The sequence below is a fragment of the Microtus ochrogaster genome, chromosome 8, assembly GCF_000317375.1.
Source record: "Microtus ochrogaster isolate Prairie Vole_2 chromosome 8, MicOch1.0, whole genome shotgun sequence".
In the NCBI taxonomy this organism is placed as follows: domain Eukaryota; kingdom Metazoa; phylum Chordata; class Mammalia; order Rodentia; family Cricetidae; genus Microtus; species Microtus ochrogaster.
In genome coordinates, this window is record NC_022015.1 from 49,392,195 (window position 1) to 49,407,439 (window position 15,245).

Consider the following 15,245-nt stretch of genomic DNA (forward strand, 5'->3'; position numbering starts at 1 on the left):
ACAATAGCTCCCTTTCTCAAGATATTTCTTCCTTGGGGCCTGGGGGATAGGACCAGCCACAAGGGGCCTCTGTCCCACTGCCGCTGGCCCCCAGGGAACTGCACCATTTTATCTAAACCATTACAGTTACCCTGTAGGTTTGTTATATACATAAAATGGGATAATGCATATAAAATGCAAAGTTTGTGGAGTAATGAACTGAATATTATAATCACTTAGGCATACAACAAAAATGTCAGCATAGTGGAAAAATGAAATCAAGAAGTTCATGAAATGGAAAACTCCACTATAAAATGATTAAATCAATCAAAACATATTCTGGGAACTTACTTTAAATAGAAGATTTCTTAAGAGAAAAGAAATAACTTTTATTAAGTCTCCAATGTGTGCTTACTCTGCTCTTTGGACTGGAGAGGAAGGGGAAGGGGAGTGGAGTGTGGGGAGTGAAGGGAGAGGGAGGGAAAAGGGAGAAGGTGGAAATTTAAAAAAAATAAAAAGTAATTGGCTTGAAAAAAAAGAAACTGGCAAAAGAAAAAAAAGAAAGAACTTTTACTTACGATACACTGAAAATTATATCTGTATTGTAACATAAGAGATTGGCTGACATAGGTTGGGATACCACAGCACTTGGAAGCCTGAGAGAAGATAACCAAGAGTTTCATGCAAGACTAGGCTACAAAGAAGACTTTAGCACAAAGAAAGGAAAAAGAAAAGGAATTGCCTGCATTATGGAAATATTTAATGTAAACTATAGGACTGGGGGCCAAGCATTCAGGATTCTTCCTCACAATAGTGCAGCTGTACATGATAATATTTATCCTAATATACCAGTATGTAAAACATTCAGAGATTATTATAGCCCATATGCTTATAGTACGAAAAGCTTAAAAAAATTAAAAATGAAAACAATAACAACCTCTTAAGAAAATTGTACAAGTTAAAACATTTTGGCAGCGATATCTGCCTGTAACATAAAGGAGGATATCAGAAAACATTTTCAATATTCACACAAATGAAATAAAAATAATACCTAAAATTTAGCTAAGAAATTAAATAATCTAATTGGTGCATAGAAACTTTAAATCTCTTATTTCATGTATTTAAGAACAGTTTTGAAATTTAACCAAAAAAGCTTAGAAGTACATCAGCCAAACTAAATTGAGAAAGGAAGCACAAGTGAACATGATTTTAAAGCCACTTCTGGCCAGGTGCCTATGGCACATGCCTTTAGTTCCAGCACTCAGGAGACAGAGAAAGGCCAATCTCTGTGGTTTCCAACCCATCCTGGTCTACAAAATATGTTCCGGGACAGCTGGGGCTGTTGCACAGGGAAACCCTATGTCGAAAAAACTAAAGAAAAAATATCACTTTCCTGATCTGTGACTTCAGATGACAGTAATCCTCTTTGCAGTAGGTTAATTTGGCAGCTTGGATCTAGTACAAAACTATCTCAGATGAAAATAAAATAGGTGAACAGGGGTAGTAGGAGTGACGGAGGAAGTGGGAGGCTGAATCTTTTCTGCGGAGGCCCAAAAATGTGAGCCGATTCTACCTTGTTTGGAGGTCCGAGAGTTGGAGCGTATTCAAAGTTGTTGACAACAGCTGTGGCTGTACTCCCAGACTTAGGGTATGGTTACTTGGTAGTTTGGACATTAAGATGGGCTGTGGAGGAATATCCACTCCACCCTGACCAAAAGTCACAAAATTCAAGCATATTTCTCCTTTTTTTAAAATAGGAAGTTTGACTTGAGGAGTGGCTGCCTTGAGGATACTTAGCGTAGGGTGGGTTCACTTCCTAAACAATAGAAGCTTTTCTGTGTCACATCTTTGCAGTTTTTTACCTTTTCCCTCCCTTTGGTATTGGGGTATAAAAGTGTGTGAAAAATTAAACACTGGTGTACTCAGAAGTCAGAAGAAGAATTCAGCATTCAGTAGTCTCTGAGTTACCCTCCCGGTACTATCCTATGTCTATGTGGTTTTTTTTTTAATATTTATTTATTTGTTTGTTTGTTTGTTTTTGATCTCTGTTTCTCTTACCTAAATTTTCTAATTCTCATGCCCCTACCATGGAACACGTGAACCCAGCATGGCTAAGAAGTCGGCAGAACCCCAAAAAAGTTGGCTCCCGACACTTTTCATAAGACTCCTGGTTTCATTTGTAAAGGACATTAAAAAGGCCTAAAATGATGTAAGCAAATTTGAAGGACCTGAAGTGCACAACAAAAGTTCTAGGCTACAAAGGTGACCTAATAAGGTGCTGATGGAAAATAAGTTGAAAGTGCAAATACTAAATCCCAGAGTACTTAATGATTTTGTCTGGAAAGCAAAGTGATGGCAGTGGAGGATACAAGGAATGAACCCCAACATCTCCAACTTTAGAAGATTTATGATTAACAAATGAATGAGAAAGTAAACAGAGATTTGAGATGGTTTGAAAGAAAGGACCATGGTTAGTAAATTGCTCTGTAGGACTGTCTTTACAGCCAGATACACTACCTGCAAATGTATGTATGGTGACATACCACCTACATATGTAGGTATTTTACATATGTAGAAAATTTAACATATGCTTAATTTTCTTGGATATGTCTTCCACAAATTTACAAATGAGTAATTTAGGAGCAAGACCTATGCGTTCTAGAAACTGTTCCCAGTGGAAGACAAACTTGGGCCCTGACAGTAGGCTGCTGTGCTCAAGAGGACTTAAGTATCTGGAACAGCATGATTGAGTGTTGTTTTAAAAAGAATGAGAAAGAAAAATGAAAAGTTCATCATGATAAAGAGGAACAAAGACTTCTCAAAACTACACAGGAAAAATATTATAAAATAAATCCTACTGAAACACTGTTTGCAAAAAATAAAAGTCTTTTTAAAAGATTCATTTCCAGAGAAGGTTTATGGATAATTGAGAATGAACCAAACAAAACAAAAGCAGTAGCAACAGCTAGTGGAGGTAGAGAAAAGACGCGGGAGATGAATGCATCCCTGTCAAGTTTCAAGGTAAATGTTGGAACTGCGATAAAAATAAGAAACTAATGACAGTGAGCAGGTCTGGAAGCTTCAAAGTCACAGGCCAGTATCAGGCATGATGGGCAATTTTGGCCATTGCTCCTTACCCCCTCCTTGTGTCACTATCACCACAACATCACGTACTGTTCATAGATGGTCATTTTGCTAAGCTAATTGAACAGAGTAAACTTCGAAGACTTTATCACAGAATTAGTTGCTGTATTGTATTAAGTATTTTACTGAATTGACAAAGAGGAATGTAATGACAATGGGGTCAAACTATATAATTCCATGTTTATTGAATATTGTGTGACTCATTAACTGAACAGAGGTTGATTATTTCAATATGATTGTTACCCTCCAAGATTATGAGAATCTGTTCTGTAAACAATATAGAACTTCTGTTCTTAGAAGAAGAGTCTGTATTTATTTTGTACAGTGCTGCCGCCTCTCCAATATAAGACAAGATCTGGTGCCTAGTAGATTCTTAAAAAACAACAGATAAGTGAATACAAGTAATAAGTCAGCTTTAAAAACATACAACTAAGGAAGCGTGTCATTGGGTAACATGGCATGCCTCAAAATATCTGGATGGTAGTGCCTAAACTGGTTGAAAATATTAAAGATTTTTCAAGAACCAAATAAACTTAGGGAGACAAGGAAGCTATGAAGTAAAGCCATATGTGTGAAGGGTTGGAGACAAAGCAAAATCAAGGGGTTTGTAGTCACAGAAGAAAATGAGCAGAATATGGCACACCAGTATGTGGTTCAAAAATGCTATTTTGTTCCTGAAAATATAGTTCAGTAAATATTCTATTTTTTGTGTAAAAATACCTAAGAACTATACATAGAAAATAGGAAAAAAACAAGGATGAAATTGGTCATGAAAGGATGGGGTAGATAATAAAGATGAAAAGATGAGATGTTGAACCAAAAATGAAGGCTATGTAAAAGTTGTGTAAAAATCCATTACTTTGCAATTCAATTAAAAACTGTTAAGTTAATTTAAAAAAGAGAAAGAGCTGGATGGAGATTGGCACTCTTTCAAAGCACCTAGATTTGACTCCCAACCCTGACATGGTGGCCAACAATCATCTGTAACTCCAGGTCTAAGGATTATGAATAGCACATTATCCTCCAAGAAATAAGGACTAGATTCTTTTAGGGTTTTAACTACTCCTATGGGAATTCATAAAGCATAAGCTCTATTTCTACTCCTATGTGGAGTTTCCTTCTTATTTCACTTAAATAGCTGCTTCTAGTATTTTTTATTTTAGTTTTACGATTGTGTCTTGTATGAAAAAATAAATATTTAAGTCCATGAAGTCATTGTCAAAACTTGCACTCCATTTTGCTGTTTTATATATCTAGCTATTTTTCAAGGATGAAAATAAACATATACCAACTTTATAGTAAGCCATGAATAGTTTTCAAAACATAAATTAGGGGCATTGAATTAACCTGATTATACTCAGAGATTTATTTATACAGTATCTTAGAGACAATGAGTTCCAACTAGGTAAGGAGACAGAAAAGTTCCTAAGAAATCCTGTTTTCAGAGGGTTAACTGTGTTTCTTTCTTGGGTGTTGTAAGACTGAACACAATGTTGGAAACTGTCGAGATACAGTGGAATTTGGGTATCTCATCAAATGAAGGTAACTTACTTTTAAAATGATAAATACATTTCTTATAAGTTATGAAAAACTGAAACAAAATTATCTTTCTGTCCTACCAAAAGCTATTTCAAAAATCAAAAATAATTTAAATAGGGTCTATGAATGAAGTTATATCATATTCCTTTTATACCTCAGACTTATGCAATAAACTAGCTGAAGAAAAACATCTATACAATTGTAAAATTCTATGTTAATTTTGTTAATTATGTCTTTAATGAGTAGTTTCAAAAATGGCAACTAAATGTAAGTATTTATTGCAAGGTAGTACTGCTGTTTCTCCTAAAAAATTTTTTCTGACCTTTTCAAAAAGTTTCATTTACTTTCTAATAATCAATATTATAAAATGTGTGAGAATCAGGCTTACTAGTCAGGGCCCTGTGGGTGAAAGTAGAGACAGCCATGTTGAACCAATCATGAAGATAAATCTGATTACTCTGACTGCTAACACATCTCAAAATATCAAGAATGGCTTAATGCCATAGGAGGAAAACATATATCAGCCTCTTGTGACTGTAAACTTCAACTTGTTTATCTTCTCCTTTGCAACAGCACATAACCCACTGAGACTGATACATGCAAATTTATAAAGATACTTTAAAATAATGTAGATTTATTCAACAGAAATATTTATAAGTGCACAGTAAAAGGTGTGCCTCTGTTGTATGACTAGATATGGCTTTATTATATTGCATCTTATTAATTCTTTAGAATGAGTTACAGAAGAATTGAAAGGACTGTTTCCCAGTGTTCACACCCCTCACACTAGAAAAAGGTCTTTATCACAGTAGTAATCCTCGTTGAAAATGCGTTACCTTCTACATCATTGCTTATTGGATAATTTACAAACTTCCTTAGGTAACGTGACAGATTGTCCTCTCTTTTTAAACTACTACTTTCTACTTATAAGGTATTTATAAATTGTGATATATTTAGGGGTCAAAGGGACATTAAATAATCATTTTACCCTTACAACTCATCTTTACTTCTGACTGAAAACTACAAATTTTTCTATGAACTGATTAAATTTCATTGCAAATTCAGTTCTCAGAAATGACTGATTAAGTATCTGGGCCTGGAGCTCACCAAAGTTAGTGAACATTAGCACAAGAAGCTGCCAAGTGCAGCTTCCTCCCTCTTTTAGGGTTTCGGGTTACATTTTAGCCAAAAGATAAAAAATGAAGTAAATTTGTCATTAAAATTGAATGCAGGTTTGAGTAACTTTAATGTCAGTTTCAAATCATTCTGGATTAAGCAGCTGACTTCTGGGCTCTGCAATTCCATATTTTCTGGGACTTTTTATACTCAAGTTCATAATCAAAATGTCATAAATCTTTTAATCAAAGCTTGATAATGGAATATTCCACTGGGGGAACTTCAGAGTTATTTAATGAGCTTAAATGCTATTTCACATCCCTTGTCATATTCCCTTGGCCTGACTGCTCTTAGAAACAGTAAGTGCAAGACATGTTTTAGTATGAGTCAAAGACTGAGGTAAAAGAATTATAAGGGAAAATGACAGAAGAATATGAACTCCAAAAGGACAACAAGCTAAAATACAAGAATACAACAGTAGGTGGGAAGAGAGATGTGGCAGGAATTAGTGTAGAGTCAAAGAAAAGAAAATGGAAAAACAAAAATGTTAAATGAAAGGACATTGCAAAATTAAATTAACCATAAAATGTTGTGAAAGGGTGCATTCTCAACTGCTTCACAGACCAAAATATCATATGGCAAAAATGTTTTAAACCATGAGATGAAGTATATTAGTTAGCATTTGAAACAAAATATTGTCTTAAGTATTTACCCATCAAAACTAGACATTTCTTGATAAGAAACAGTAAAAATTAAACTTTGAATCATAGATTAAGTCTAAAAGCTTCTTATCAATATATTACTTTGGAAAAATTTGAATTTATTAAAAATTATTTTCACAAATACCTTTCAAGCATCATGTAATGCGTGTTTTTAATCCAATACTTTTTATTTTAGGCAATTAGTATTTACTTTCAATGGTAATTATTAAAAACTAGTTTTTATTTATGTTTTTCTATCAGTTTGTTATAATAGCATATAAATATATTAATTTAATTTTTTAAAATATAATTACATTATTTCCCCATTTCTTTACCCCTTCAACCCTTCCCATGTTAAGCCACCCTGACCCCTTTCACAAGGACTTTTTTATTACTGTTACATATATATATATATGCATAAATATAGAATTATAATTTGCTGAGTCCTTTTGGTATCACTGTTTGTATACTATTTCAGTGTTGTCGAAACAGGAATAATACCAACAGACATGGTAAAACGGAAGTGGGGGGAATGCCTTGGACCCTACTAATAGACATAGAACTACAAGTAAAGAAGGAATGATAAGAAAGGAGATTTAATATTCTATGGGATAAGACTCCCTAGTTGCTTATCCAGAATTATGTTGTCAATATTTTTTTAAATGTAGGAAATTCAGAATTAAATAAAGACAAATCATAAATTTTGATAAAAATCTAGCTTCAGTATATGAGCAGAGACACCATCAACTTTAATAAGCTCAGTACAGGTTTCAGAAAACATATTTAATTTGTATTACTGATTATACATTAAATGTACCAACTTACACGATAATTTTAATATTGTGTGATACTATGACAATATTTTTCCTTAAGATTTTGAATCAACAAATAATTGTTCTTCCTAGAGGCAGTTTTAGCTTGCATGCCTGAGGTGGCTAGCTTCCACGCTAGAGTGGCCACCACCTCTATAGACTGTGATGAACACAAATTAGAACAAAGCTCATTCTCAAGTGTAGGATTTCTTTTGCCTCTTTTGGACTCCCCTATTCTGAATAAAATGACTTCCTGTAAGACTGACCGGACGTATGTCCTGTAGTCTTTAGCCACCATCCTGTTCATGTTAGGTATAGACATGCCCTTCCTTTGAGTTTTCCCTGCCACCTGGACATCCTACCATGTCATGGATGATGTATGCTCTACGATCTAGAATAGTCCTTTGGAAACAAAAAGGTACAAGGAGAGGAAAACTCACATGATGATCTAGACTTGTTTTCATTATCATTTCTTTTTAGAGACATGTGGTATTTCTGGCTCATTACAGGAACAAATCCTGAATAGAAAATGCAAAAGACATGTTGACGTAATGCACTGCCCTTTCAAATAGCAGAAGCTAACATCTTGGGTAAAAACATATACTTTCTTAAGTCAGGCATTGAGTACATCAGGTGAAATGCATTGCTTCAGATGGCCTATTATAGCAAAATAAATAGTTATTATTACATATTCACTGCATTGACCATCATTCTGGGAGACCAGAACCTTAAGCCCTTACATGCGTTAAAGGGAGAGGAGAAAGATGGCTGCTACATTTCTCTACTTTCAAACTCAGTTTTGTCAATTCATTTTTACTTCAGTTGCTCATATACATTTCAAATGGATTTGACCCTCTCAGATACGAAATGTTAACTTTTCATAAAAGCAGTCAAATTTCTTAATGCAGTTATTTTTAGACATCTTGGAAAAACACCATAAGAAAAGAATCTCTGCCCACTACACCTACACTAAACTACTTGCTTACTTGGGTCAAGGTTAATTAATTCAAAATCTGTTGTCAAAATATTGAGTGAATACTTTATTTCTAATATCTTCACCAAAAGAAGATTTATATTTACTTTGATTAATACTATAGTCCACATGGAAAAGTCATAGATCAATCATGGCAACACAGGTTTAAGCCAGTAACCTTTCATTGCACAGAAACTTTGAAGAGCCCCCCTCCCCTATTTGTCTCTGTCTGTCTGTCTGTCTGTCTGTCTCTCTGTGTATGTTATAGTGTTAATCATATGTCCTGTATAGTTTTATGGTCACAGTCCTTAGTTTAGAAAATATTTCCTTAGTAAAAAGTGGTGAAATCAGACAGATAGTCCTTAGTTTGGAAAATATTTCCTTAGTAAAGAGTGGTGAAATCAGAGTTTCATAATAGAAGTAATCTTTTCTGCATTTAAATTAAATGTTAATTTCAAAATGATGTAAAAGGATGATTCCACTCTCTGACATGTAAATATAATTTGACCAATAACTGAAATCACAGTTAGTACGAGAAAATAGTAAGAACACCCAAAATGAAATGTGTCATATTTTTATCAGAGATCAAACATAGCATATATGCCTCTGCACACAAATTTAATAACACATAGAAAGTATAGAACATTATCATTGTCCATGCAATCGCACATGTTGTTGGGATCCCAGGTTAGGGTGACATCTGTTGGGGTCAAGTCTTGACAAGTTTATATGTTCCTCCAGGGTAGGAGCATGTGGATTAGAAATGTTAGACAAAAAAAGAAAAGAAAGAAAAAGACGAAGACACAGAATAGAGTTGGGAGGGTAACCCAGTGAATACTGAATTCTCATTTATGTTCCATATGCTTTATATACCCCAATCCAAAAGCAGGGGAAGAAGGTAAGACTTCTTTACCATAATACAAAGAAGGAAAAACAAACTAATTACCTTTACAATACCTGTACCATCAAGTCACTCTACCCTAAGTTAAGTTGGTTAGGCAGGACACACAGCAACCACACCTTAGGTCAAACATCCTGTAGGTAGATACACCTTGGGTCAAAATTCCTATCATAACGTTGAAGGAGCAAGAATGGGCCTGAGTTCTCTGACCTTTGGTCAAGGTGAAATGGATCCACATCCATGGGCTCTAGTAACATATAAACAAATGCACATACTTGAGTCATTTTGATTTGGACAAATTTGCAATATATTTAAGATTCTATCATCTGATTCCACTGGAGATATTCTGAATTTTGGCTTAAACTTACCTTTTTTTTTTTAGCTCAATCTTGGAAGTTTGTAGACCTGAAAGTCTGCTTTAAATATTCACTTATCTTAATGTTGATTAATTAATAATATATATGATTATATGTAAGAAAGTAGGATTTTGAAAATTTATTTACCATCATAAGAATAAAATGTTTTGGTATTTAATAATAATTTTGAAAGATTTATGATGAAAAGTGTTTAATAACTTTCAATTATTTACAGTAGTAGAAAATAGAGTAACACATATTTTGTGAATTATTTGACTTTTATTGTGGTTTGTCTATGTTTTACAAGCCAGATTATTAGGAAGATTATAATTATTAAGTAAAAATGTCATGCATCATTAAGAAGAGATAAAAGGAGACCTACCATAAGATTCCAAAGAACCAGAGCAAACTTAAGACCAAAGCTGAAGACCTTAAAGTATTTCATTTCAAACTATTGTTACAAAGTCATTATAAAAACAAATTATGATCCTGGCATAAAAATAGACTAAAAGGTTAGTAGAATAATGGAGAAATCTCCCAAACTATATCCAAACACTTGCAGCCAAGGGTAATTTATCATTTTATCAAAAGTTCAATAGGGAAAATATGTTCTCTTCCAGAAATACTATTGTGAAACAGGTTATCCATATGTAAATAATGAATTGGGGCTCTTCCTTTAAAGTATGTATGAAAGTTGGGTCAAAATGGATGAAAAACTTTAAAGTAAAACCTGAAATTACAAAACTATATTTTTAGAAGAAAATGTAGGGCAAAACTCAAGTGGTTTTGGTTTGAGAATATGTCCTTTTTATTGTTGATAGCTACAATCTCAGAAGTAGAATGAATAGAAGGAAAAACTAGACAAAGAAGAGCGCATATAATTAAAAGCACTCCGCGTAACAAAGTAACTTGTTAACCATGAAAAGAAAACTGAGAGAAGAGCAGACTATATCACCAAACACCTTATCTTGCAAGAGAATAAGTCTAAAGTACAATAAGAAATTATTCAAAACAAAGCCAAATTTAAATAAAAGCAAAACCAAACAGTATCCTCAAACAATAGGTAAAATACTTGAAAATGAAAATGTGTTTGACATTAATATTGCATTTCATAAATTTTCAATTGTTGTATTAGCTGTTTTTTACAGAAAGTATACTTTTCTTTTGATATAGCAACTATTTATGACTGACTTAAAGCGATTCTTTTTTAAAAAAGAATAAATAGTAAAGTAATGAATTTCCAAAAGCCAAGTGCTTGACCTTTCACCCCTGGATTTATTTTCTATTACTACACTATGATTTTGGGTTTGGTTTCTTCTATACATTTTACTTCATATTTAATAAGATTTCCTCCAGCTGATGCAGATACATGATTAATAATACTATTTAGAATTGTTCTAAAAATTCAAGAGATAATTTCAAGTGTACACATTGTATATTTAGGATCAACTATATTATAGCAACATATTGAGATTTTACCTTCAAATATCTAAAATATGATAAACGTAAAATACAAGGCAGGAAACCTAAGCTCATACCTCCTCTCAATAGTCCTTTGAGAATATATCTTGAATATTCTAGGATCCAGGGTGGATAAGGTACTGTTGGGAAGATAGAGAGGTAGAGTACATGTTCTCCATCTATTTACAACCAATATCTAAACAAATGAACAGAACATAATATTAAGAGAAAATGAATGGTCTATGGCAATTGTTCTGCTGTGCTCTGCTGTCCTCTAGATTACAGTCATTGGGGGAATGGGTATTTTCTTGTTTTATAAAATTACAAAATTGTTAGACATTTCAAGTTAGAATCTTAGAATTGTCTTCATGTACCAAACATGTTTGTCTTTTGGATACTAGTCAATACTGCAACAGAAAAGACATCAAAGACATGATTGGCGTCCTGTGAAATCATTTATTTCATTGTTAACTTTCAAATGTATCTATTTTACTCTAATATCATAAAGCTGTGTTGTGTGGATATGCATGGCTAATTTGGAGCATTCTAGTAGTTTACTTATCTTAGTGTATACTTTTTTTCCATGGAAATATTTGGATTGAAGGAAATATCAAAAGAATAGAAGGATATCTTACATGAAACAATGGTAAGAATTGGGAAGCTCAATTTCTACAAATGTGGTACAAAGGCAGTTCTTGTCTGTGAAACATAAACAGAAAATCCAATGATGTTAAGGATTTTGAAATGAAGATGCCTCAATATGTTTACAAATAGGGGATGTTTATGTCAGAAGGCAGGGATGGGAAGCAAAAAACCTAAAGAAAAAGTTTTTTTGTTCTGTGAGCCAAACACCTTGCTATTTTCATCTTGGGGAAAACTGGCTCAATTTTTCCTGCTTCATAGATCATTTAGTTACATAAGGGTTTTATAGGTGAATTATTTTGTACAAAGTACATTCAAAGTAAGTTTTTAACTTCAACATGATGATATTGTAGAATGTATAATATAACTAAACAAATATTTTTAGATATTTAGACAGTGATGGATTAGATAGATAGATAGATAGATAGATAGATAGATAGATAGATAGATAGATAGATAGATAGATAGATAGATGATGGATATATAGAATTGAGAGCAAACTAGCTAGCTTTCTGATTTTGAAGGAGGCAGATGGTTATTACAATCCCTATATTTGACACTATCTGTAAATCACATATCTTACTGCAAAGATATGATAGAAGTCTTCAATGTCAGTATCCACTCTGCAAAACAGGATTGGAACAAAAATGTTCTTTTTTTTTATATATATAAAAAGGAACAAACGACAACTACAAAAAATAAACACCTAAGAAATAAAAAGACCAAAGCATAAATTTAAATTGCTTAAGGAGATCAGAAAACTGGAAATTTGCTTCACTGTTTAACTGGTTAGTTTTAATGGTGCATTTAACACAACCTACAGTCACAAGGGAAAACAGTCTTAACAAGAAATTATTTAGATCAGGTTAACCTGGTTGCTTGTCTATGGTGGACTGTCTTGACTGTTAATGGATGCATAAAGACTATCCTAGTACCATTCCTTAGGCAGGATCCTGAGCAGTGGAGGAATGTCTGTTTATATAAGAATATTTTAAATTATTTCAGAGAGCAAATGAATATTCTTAATGTTTAAAAATCAGCATGCTCCTTTTGTTGTCATTGTTGGAAGATTGACATAATAAAACAGAACACTTGTATTCCAAGGTTAAAGGACACCACTCTACTATACGTATCCCAGTTGAAATTACCTTCATTTGATCATAAATCACTGCTTGCTTATTCCTAACTAGCTTTCCATAATTCTTTCAATGATCCATATTTATCCCAATGGTTCTCAAATGTTATACTATAGGGTAGAGTATAACTTAAACTATCCTTAGGTTTGTTGCCAAATTTTAATAGCAGTGTAAATTTTCTTTAACTAGAGGTTTTTAAATATGCTACTAAAATAGTTTGACAAGCTGTGGAGCAGAGGAGGTCACAAAAAACTGTGGGGTGCAGCTTTCTCTGAGTCACAATAAAATATAAAATTTATACCAGAGGGGAAAATCTAGTGTGTTATTAAAATATGTAAACAGTCTGTTGAGTAGGAGAGCAAAATATATCCAACATTGACACAGAATTGAAGGGCAGCCAATGAATCAAATTTTGTCTGTGGATCCTTTCCTAGACACTATAAATCATTGTTATATCACTGTAACGCCAACATCATAATTGTTGCTGAATTCTTTGCTTTGGCTTTTAGATCCACATTGCCTCTGTGTGTGCCTCTAATCTATCTAATATTCATCCAAAATCTCTCATCTGCAATTCTGAAATTAAAATGTTCTGACAACCAAACATTTCATCTTAATTCATTTAATGATAAATCTGATCTGAACTGATTAGTCCCATTTAAAGTGAAAAATTCATACATTCTGACGGAGATAATTTCATGTATTTGATTATGAAATATTACTTCCAACCCTCTGGAGGTTTCCTGCAATATAAAAAGCATTTATTACTTCTTTGGGAGTCCAGCATATTCTCGATCCTAAGTCATACTTGAATTGTAAATTTTGAAGACTGTGCACATTTATTTAAAATACCTCTCAAAGCAAATAACTCAGAATGGCTAGTATTCAATGTATTTTTTTTTCCAAAAACAATTATGACCTTCTGTAATTCCTTAATTTCCTCATGTTTCACATTGTCCTCACAACCCACGTTCTTCTAGTCTGCCTGTTGGCCTACCGTTTTTATGTACCTCAGTTTACACGTCAACCTTCTACTTCTTATCTGATCAGAAGCTTCCAGGACTTGCTGACGTGCTCCCATACATGGGTGCCTCCAGGTTTGTCTGTGCCTCATAGGTACCCAGTCACTTGCCCTTGCACTCACGTGTTAGTGCCCACATGACTTGTTAATGCTCTGAGCATATAGATATCCTCTAAGACTTGCCCATGCCCAGGTGTCCCCAAAACTTGCACATTCCCCACACTTGGGTATCCCCAGGATGCTCCTGCCTTTAATGAAGGGATGTCTCCAGCCATTACCCATGCTTTGCATGTGCAGGTGCCCATAGAATTTGCCCATGCTGTTTTACAACTTTCTGGTTTGTCATGCATATACGTGATATGTGTATATCAGTTTGAAATGTTGCAGGATTCTAGAAAATGAGTCAATCACTTATTTTATGCCATGTATTCTGATTTTCTATTTACCTTCATTGTGCATATATCCATTTTGTTCTACCTTTAAGAACTCAGACTCTTGCTGACCGCCACGCATTGTCACTTCATAGCAGAGCAGGCATAATAAACACTTGCTTAATGAATGCAATCAAGAATCCATGAAACACAGATGCTTCCTAGTTAAATACGACTATAAAGGAAGATAAATTTTGTTGATTTAAAATGGTCTTGATATACATTTGTTGTGCATAGGACTAGGCTTCAGAGGATATTTTTACGCTTGTACATAATATACTCTATTTATAATAGTACTAGATATTGGGTTATAGTTTGAGTTTCCATGGTTTAAAATAATCAATGTGAAGGAAACATTCTAAAGTAGATTTTAGGTTTTACATCAGTTTTAGTTTCAAGGAAAAATTAAGTAGAACTATCCAAAGTTCTTTTTATATTCCTGGGCCCATAAAACTGATGGAGCTGCAGTGAAGCATCTGATTTCCTAATGCTATTGGTTTACACTATGGTTAACTCTTGGCTACATCGATTCACTGGAACCATTTCTTTCTATGATAGCTCAATACCTTTGCTAACAGAAAGGAAAGCACACTATAGAAACTGGCTGTTACATCAAAGCTCTGAGCATTAGCCTCAGATTGGGGTTGGTCTTTGCACCATAAACTTGTTAGAATAATTCTGAATAGTAACTAGAAACCACATGACAGAGAACACACTAATCCACCTGTCCTTCTCTCTAGTGCCCAAATGCTGCTCTTAAACATTGTCAAAATCAAAGAAATCAACATTGGCTGGGCAATAGTGATGCACACCTTTAATCATAGCACTCAGGTGGCAGAGACAGGTGGATCCCTGTGAGTTCTGTAACAAGGCCAGCCTGAGCTACAGAGCGAGTTTTAGGACATGCACCAAAGGTACACAGAAAAACCCTGTCTCAAAAAACAAAAAACAAAACCAACCAAACAAACAAAAAACAAAGAAAGAAAGAAAGAAAGAAAGAAAGAAAGAAAGAAAGAAAGAAAGAAAGAAAGAA